Here is a 9,089-nt window from a genome sequence, read left to right as displayed (position 1 = left end):
CTTTTGCTGAGCCTCGTCTACTTGTTGGTTGGGGATTACATTCTCCAACTGCAGTCGCCCAAGACCCCTCAAGTGCAATACTCATGGGAACAGCTCACTATTCCTTTCTCAGTTTTAAAAAATAACACAAGCATGTGTGCAGAAATTATACAAGTGAGTAGTTATGTCTGCATATATGTCATAATGAGATATTGCATAAGTGTTTCCACCTTCCTCTGGGGAGACATATAGAAAACAAGACAACACATCTTCAAGTTTGGTATAGTTTGACTTGAGTGGCCAACGAGTTTATCTTTCAAATATTAGTTCAAGTGAAATACTTTGAGTATTTCAATAATTGGGTTATTTACATGAGTAGTAAAATTATTCTTATTTGAAATTTCTCTAATAAGAGTTATTGAGTTAAAAATATCAGTTAATTATGGATACTTGCATATGATTCTCATCTTTGGGTTAATATACAGGCTATAAATATTTATATCTTCTATATTCTTATACGTGTATAAGTATATATGTATATATACAGATATGAGTGTATATGTAAATATAATCCTCTCTTCTCTCATATTTACTTTTCCATTTGAACATATTTTGAATTTGCTAGTGTGATAAGCAGAATAATGGCCCCCATTAAGGATGTCCATATCTTAATCCCCAGAACCTGTGAATATGTTACCTTAGATGGCAGAAGGACTTTGCTGAAGTGATTAAGGTTAAAGAACTTGAGAGAAGATGATCCTGGATTATGCAAGTGTGCCCAATTTAATTGCAGGAGTTCTTAAAAGTGGAAGAAAAGTGGAAGAAAAGTCAGTGGGTAAGAAAGATGTGATACGAGAACTCAAACCAACATTGTTGGCTTTGAAGATGGAGGAAGGCGCCATGAGTCAAGGAATGTGGACAGCTTCTAGAAGATGGAAAAGGCAAGAAAACACAATCTCCTTTAGAGCTTCCAGAAAGGAACATAGCCCTGTCACCACCTTGAGTTTTGCCCAGTGAGCCCACATAGTGTTAGGTAGGTAGTTAGTCAGGCATGAGCGACAGGAGCCAAGGCCCAGCTCTGTAACTATAGAAACTTCCCTTGAGGACCTTCCTTAAACACCTCCCAGAAATACTTCCTTTTTAGGGTTATATATTACCTCCAAATCCTAGAGCACAAAGGCCATAAAAGCTGCTGGCCTAAACCAGCTAATGCATGCCCAAAAAGTACTGCCCATAACTTCAGCTTCGTTATACCATCATTATAACCTCATGACTATGCCTGGAAGTTCATGAATTTAATTATAACAGACTGAATTCTGGGTAAGCACATGCGCAGTAGGCAAAGCTTTATATAGCAGCCAACTGTTAGTCTAGGTGACCTCACATAGGGATCATCTAGGACCTCCCATCACAACCCAAATATAAACAGACCTTCCAATTTCTGTGTTGTTACAGTGTTCCTGGCTGGAAACCTGCTTCTCTCTTTGAGGCATACTATCTTATCTCTTTATCTCCTAAATTCTACAGGGCTGCAGACTTCCCTAGCATATTCTCTCTCCTTCTAAAATGTGCTTTCAGTAAATCTTCCTTTTTCTAAATCTTGCTGACCTGTAATTCTTTGCTGCATCGGCAGGGAAGAACTGAGGAACACCAACACACAATGCCACCGTCCACTATTCACCTCCTCCTCCTCCTTCACGCCACTGTGGCAATGCCAGATTTCACTTCACCCCAGTGGTGACAATAGGACTTTGACCCACAGGATTGTAAGATAATTAAATTTGTGTCATTTTAAGCCACTAAGTTTGTAGTAATTTGCACAGAAGAAATAGAAAACAAATAAAGCTGGCAATTTCAGTAATGGCATTCCAGACATTTTTAGCTGTCATAGTGGAGGAACAAGTAGAATATATAGAAGTTTCAATAGTACAAAAGAAATCCTCTGCATCTTTGGCCTCTAAATCAGTCAGTTTGAAATTTCATATTTCCTTCTCTCTATATCTACAGAAAAAAAAAGAAAATAATCATAATAATCTCTATTATGAACTGAGGTCTTGCTTATATCATGCACTGTACTTAGCATTACAAATATTATCTCATTTAATGTTCACATTAAACCCCATGAAGAAACTGAGGCTTTAAACAATTAAGAAATTTACCCAGTATCACACTATTAGGGATGGGCAGAACCAAAACTGGGACCCAAGTTCCTCTAACTCCAAAGACTGTAAAGTAAACACATGACCAAAACTCTGAAGCTTTGTCTATTTCTCCTTGCCCCATCATTGTTATAAAGGTGGCAGGACCAGTGTCTCTAAGTCTGGTCTGTAAGGCAAGCATACATTTGAATCTTTTAGGACCATTCTGCTAATTTTAAAGATTCCTTCTCCATGTCCTCAAAAGTCACCCAAATACCCCAGAAATTCTACTGTTTCTTCAAATAGTGAATAAATAGTATAATAAAATACATAGGAATCCCCCAAAATTTTCTGTCAAATCATATTTCCTTATTTGTCATTAAGAAAATATGATCCAGTCTACGGCCGTGCCACCCTGAACGTGCCAGATCTCATCTAATCTCAGAAGCTAAGTAGGGTTAGGCCTGGTTAGTACTTGGATGGGAGACCACTTAGGAATACCAGGTACTATAGGAGTAAAAAATGAAAAAGAAGGAAAAAAAAAAAAGTATGACCCAGGTACCATTGTGTCACTTAGCCCCTTAGACAGGTTATGGAGATTTGATTTCTATTATATCCATTAAATTCCACCCTGTAAAAATGAGATGGTTTGTGTAGGACTAAGTGAAAGGTAGGTTGGGCCATAATCCCAGCCCTTTGATCAGTAGGGCACCTCAAACTGAATGGCAACTCCAGACACACAATTTAGAAGATAGGGCAGGACATTCCAATGCACAAGCATCCAATGTGTGTCCAGAGCCACAGGATTATCTTTTTAGAGACTCCCAAACATCACAGCTGAGTTCTGAAGCTGGGAAGATCTGCTCTCCAATCTCAGATATTTATGTAGGGTCTATGATTTCAAATTCCAGTCTTCTGGGGCTGTGTCACTCATCTGACCTGGTCTGACCTCAAGCCCTGAAGCTGGAACAGCCTAGGGCGTCACCTGCCAGGCTGACATCCAGACCTACTACAAATCAGGCCAAGACTTGAGGATGACCAAAGGCAGAAGCAAGGGACCATTGGTCCCTACCATTTGCTCTAAGTTTGTGATACGGTTATAATTTCTTCTACTTTTATTCACAAAACATGTGACATTTTCTATCCATATCCAAACAACATAGACCCAATCTAGAAGGGAATGCTGCAAATTTAATAACAAAGATAAGAAAGAAAATCTTAATTACCTTTAAAACAAAAACAGAAAAGATTTGTGCTAACTGGATTTGTTCTAGTGTTAACTAAAACTTTCATACATTGATGGTGGGAATGCAAAATGATACAGCTACTTTGGAAAACAACTTGGCGCTTTCTTATGAGTTAAACAATACTACCATACCATATGATCCAGCAATTCCAATCCTAAGCATTTAGCCTAGAGAAATAAAAATATAGAAACACACATACACACACAAATTGGATAGAAATATTGATAGAGACTTTACTTAACATTACCCCAAACGGGAAATAACCCAAGACCTTCAGTTGGGGAATGGTACAAATTGTGGTACATCCACACTACGGAATATTACTCAGCAATAAAAAGGAGCAATCTTTTGATACACACAACAACATGGATGAATCTCAAATGCATTATGTTAATTGAAGAAGTCAAACTCAAAAAGCATTATGTGAGTTATGATTTCTTTTAGGCAAATAACCGTAGGGACAGAAAACAGATCAGTGGTTGGCAGGAGCTGTGGGGTGGAGGAAGGACTAACTACAAAGGGAATTTTTCTGGATGATGGAACCATTCTATATCACGATTGTGGTAGTAGCTACACAACTTCATGTGTTTGTCAAAACTCATGAAAATGTACACTAAAAACATAACTTTATTGTATGTAAATTGTATTGCAATTAACTTGACTTAATAAATAAGTGATATCCCCTCTTCGTAAGATAAAGGCAAACCCCATTGTTAGCTCCTGTAAGATAATTTTGGATCTGTGTGATCCATATGATCAAAGAGACACTGCTGTTTGGGTGTCTTTATGAAACAATTGATGGAGGCCAATCATGTCATTCCACACCTGTTCACCACACACTGCTTTCACCAGCCCGGTGCATTGAGACACCGCTGCTGCCCTCCCACCATCGCCTCCCTGCACATGCACTTCTCTCCCTGGGGGTGCTCTCTCTCCTAGCTGCTCTCCTTAGGGGTTTCTTCTGATGCTACAGGTCTCTGCTTAAATGTCCCAACCTCAGAGAGGTTTTCTTTGATTCTCTTGAGCTAGATTGATGGCCCACTGTTAATCTCTGTCACCATGCCCTGATGGTTTGCTTCACTACTCATGATCTTTCACTTTTTATTGTTAGACTTGTTTATTACTTATATTTTGCTGGAGATGAAAGCCCTGTGAGCAGGCACCATTCTGGCCTTGTTCACTGTTGTATCCTCAACACAGCACACAGTTCCTAGTACAAAGTAGGTGCTAAAGTAGGTGCTAAAGTAGGTGCTATGGACTGAATGTTTATGTTCCCCTAAAATTCATATGTTGAAACTTAACTGTGAGAATAGAACTCTCATGAATGGGATTTGTGCCCTTATAAAATACACCTCAGATCCAAAAAATTGAAGAGGAGGCAATACTTCCCAACTCATTTTATGAGACCAATATTACCCCGATCCCAAAACCTGGTAAAGATAACACACAAAAAAGAATACTTCAGACCAATATCACTCATGAACACAGGTGCAAAAATCCTAAATAAGATACTAGCGAACCAAACACAGCAACATATTAAAAGGATTATACACCACGATCAAGTGGGCTTCATCCCAGAGATACAGGGATGGTTCAATGTACACAAATTGATTAATGCGATATACCACATAAACAAATTAAAAAATAAGACTCATATGATCATATCAATAGATGCAGAAAAAGCCTTTGACAAGATACAGAATCCATTTATGATCAAAATACTTAACAAAATCTGTTCAGAAGGAAAGTACCTTAACATAATAAAGGCCATATATGATAAACTCTCAGCCAACGTTATACTTAATGGTGAAAAACTAAAAACCTTCCCTCTAAGATCAGGAACAAGGCAAGGCTGTCCACTATCACCACTCTTATTCAATATAATATTGGAGGTCCTAGCAAGTGCAATCAGACAAGAGAAAGACGTAAAAGGCATCCAAATAGGAAACGAAGAAATCAAACTGTCACTATTTGAGGATGACATGGACCAGTGGAACAGAATCGAGAGTCCAGAAGTAAACCCATATTTATATGGGCAAATAATTTTTGACAAAAAAGCCAAAAACATACAGTGGAGAATGGACATCTTCTTCAATAAATGGTGCTGGGAAAACTGGAAAGCCACATGCAAAAAAATGAAAATAGACTGTTGTCTATCACCACATACCAAATTAACTCAAAATGGATTAAGAACATGAATATAAGACCTGAAATGATAAAATGCACAGAAGGAAACATAGGAATGAGACTCAAGGACCGTGGACTTAAAGAGGATTTCATGAATTTGACCTCAAAGGCAAGGGAAGTAAAAACAAAAATAAATGAATGGGACTACACCAAACTAAAAAGCTTCTGCTCAGCAAAAGAAATCATTAACAAGGTAAAGAGACAACCATCCGAATGGGAAAATACATTTGCAAGCAATGCCTTCGATAAGGGCCTAACATCCAAAATATATGAAGAACTCATATAACTCAATAACAACAAAAAAACAAACGATCCAATCAAAAAATAGGCAGAGGATCTGAACAGACACTTCTCCCTAGAGGACATACAAATGGCCAACAAATATTTGAAAAAGTGCTCAATATTGTTAGCTATTAGAGAAATGCAATTCAAACCCACAATGAGATGTCATCCCACACCTGTTAGAATGGCTATAATCAACAGGCCAAGTAATAACAAATGTTAGAGAGGATGCAGAGAAAAAGGAACCCTCATACACTGCTGGTGGGACTGTGTATTGGTACAGCCACAATAGAAAACAGTATGGAGGTTCCTCAAAAAACTAAGAATTGATCTACCATATGATCCAGCAATCCCTTTACTGGGTATTTACCCCCAAAACTTGAAAACCTATATCCAAAATGATATTTGCACACCAATGTTCACGGCGGCATTATTCACAGTGGCCAGGACATGGAAACAACTGAAGTGTCCTACAATAGATGATTGGCTAAAAAGGCTGTGGTACATGTATGCAATGGAATATTACTCAGCTATAAGAAGAGATGAAACACAGCAATTTGCGACAACCTAGAGATAATCATGCTAAGTGAAATAAGCAAGATAGAAAAAGTTGAAAATCACATGATATCACTTATATGTGGGATTTAAACCTAAAAGCAACAAAGGAACATGACAAACAAACAGAGAATCATGAACATGGACTATAGGCTAGTGGTTACCAGAAGGTAGGTGGCAGGGGGAGGTAGATGAGATAAAGGAGGTCAAATATGTGGTGACAGAAAGAAATCTCACTATGGTAGATGAACATACAGTGTAAATATATATATGCCTTACTGTTAAAGTGCACAGATTAAACTTATTGGATTTCGTTAACCAACGTCACCATAAAAAATTAATTAATTAATTTAAAAGAGAGAGAGAGAGAGACCTCAGAGTGCTTTCCTAGACTGCTTTCTATGAACCAGGAAGTGGATCTTCAGACACTGAATCTGCAGGTGCCTAGATCTTGAATGTCTCAGCCTCCAGGACTGTGAGACATACATTTCTATTGTTTATAAATAAATATTTGTTGAACCAAGGAAAATGGAGGCCCTGTGTCTCCAAATCAGCAGCAGTAGGAGCTGGCATAGTATTGTGATTATCTTTAAAACCAACAGCTATGATCTCCTGGTCTCAGAGGCAATGATGGTGTCTGTAACATGTTGCACCGCACTGAAGCCCAAGCTATGTAAAACTTTGCTCACAAGCACATTTCTTCTCTGTGTTGAAAGACCTCTGGGGTGAGCTCCATAAAGTTTGGGTGGAACCAAATCATGTCTACCATGTGCTGGAACACAGTGGCGCCCTGCATGTGCTCACAATACCTTTACCCTGTGCAACGCCACGGAGTGAACACAAACACCTCCAAATAGGAAGAAATCAGGTATGATCAATACCTTATGCAAGACCTCTCATAGTCAGTAAATTATTAATTAATAAGTTAAAGCTTTACCTAATGAGGAACAATTTAAAAAGATAATTTCCTACTTAAACCTTAGTCTGAAATTCAAATATTGATTTCTTCTCTGGTAATTATAGGCCAAATGTTTAAATTATAGGCTTATATATTAACTAAATATTTATCCCCCTTAATCAAAAATAACGTCTGCAGGAATCACCAAACAACATTTCTTACTCAGGGTTATATAGGTATAGCAGTCTTTGTACCTGCCACTCATTGCTTACTCCTTCACCTCCCTAGGGACATGGCTCAAAGTTCAACATATCAATAGGTGCATCCCTGATCACCCAATTTAACATCACATTCATCATTCTCCCCACCCCATACTCTGCATTCCACTTATTTCCGGAGCACTAATCTCCATCTGCCATACTGAGTTATTTGTTTGTTTTGTTTATTGTATGTCTCCTCCCACTAGAATAGAAATGCAATGAGAGCAGAGATTTTTTTTTACTCTTTTATTTACTATTACATCTTTGGGGCCAGGAACAGTGCCTAACACATAATAGATGATCAATAAATACATGTTGGAAAAATATTAGATAGATTGATGTAATTTATAATATCAACCACTTTCCCATTTCCCTTCTAGACAGAATACATTTGTTTTCTCAGATGTTGTTGGCACATGGCAGTTCTTGGCTCAGGACCTGTAGGCTGTAGGGTATAAAGGGAACTTACATTTCTTGGTTACTTGCAGCTTCTGAACTATGGGCACCCACTGGGCATTTGTCTGAAATTCTCAGCACAAAACAAGCAAGTCTCAGGTGGGAACAACACGTTGTAAAGACCATTGTCCTAGAGCTGTGGTGTCAGGCAAGTCATTTAACTCTCTGAGCCTGAATTACCTCAACTATAAAATGGAGATGATACTTGCTCTGCCTCTCTTATCAGGCTGAAATGAGAACCTTCCCCCACTTCCCACTTCCCTGGAGCCTCTCTGCTTACCTTACACTCTGGGCCCTATTCTGTTGTAGATACCTGATAAACTAACTAGAGTTAAAGGATTAATGTGCTCGGGTTTAAAAAAAATTTTTTTTTTCTAATGGAGACTTTAGAAAGCCCTTGGCCTTAATCTGGAAGAACAATTTCAGATTAAACCAAGAAGGGAAGAATTTCAACTAGAGTGTATGGGGAGTGGTTAACTGTTTTAGGACTAATGTTCCTATTGGTACACCCTAAATTGACTTCAAATGATCCAGGGAGCAATAGCTACAGGCTATGGAGAATTATTTATTGGATTCTGCGATTTGCAACATGTCCTAAGCACTTACTATGTACCTGAGACCCTGTGAACAAGAGGCTTTGCCCAGTTACCCTACGTTAGCTATACATGTGTTTCTGGGCCACATTCTAGGGTTTACAGTCCAGTGTTTTTCTGCTGCAAAGTAGCAAATCACAGGACACTTAGGGAGAGGACACCTTCCCTGCCCTTAGTAAACCCTCAGTGTTTTCTCTAGAATTGTTTTTTAACACCTACAGCATCTGGTCTTCCTAGGTGGTCTCCTATCCAAGTACTAACCAAGCCTGACCCTGCTTAGCTTCCAAGATCAGCCGAGACAGGGAACGTTCAGGGTGGCATGGCCATACTTTTTTCTCTAGATTGATAGGCAATCTGTCTCCAGCTCTGAGGAATATCATGTTTGTCCTCATACATTTGAAGAAACAGTGGTTAAAATTTACATACTAGCTTCTATATTTCTGTCCTTTGTGTCATTCCCCATTCCTACTGGGTGTTTTTCTCCTCCTATGTTC

General features: G+C 38.6%; 1 pseudogene; it reads left to right on the top strand.

Moving 5' to 3' along the window:
- Positions 1-2,514: 2,514 nt before the first annotated feature.
- On the top strand, positions 2,515-2,633 carry LOC120592007 (uncharacterized; annotated as a pseudogene).
- The last annotated feature ends 6,456 nt before the right edge of the window (positions 2,634-9,089 follow it).

This window comes from Pteropus medius, unplaced genomic scaffold (assembly GCF_902729225.1).
Source record: "Pteropus medius unplaced genomic scaffold, Ma_sr-lr_union100, whole genome shotgun sequence".
Taxonomy (NCBI): Eukaryota; Metazoa; Chordata; class Mammalia; order Chiroptera; family Pteropodidae; genus Pteropus; species Pteropus medius.
This window is presented reverse-complemented; position numbering and strand designations above follow the sequence as displayed.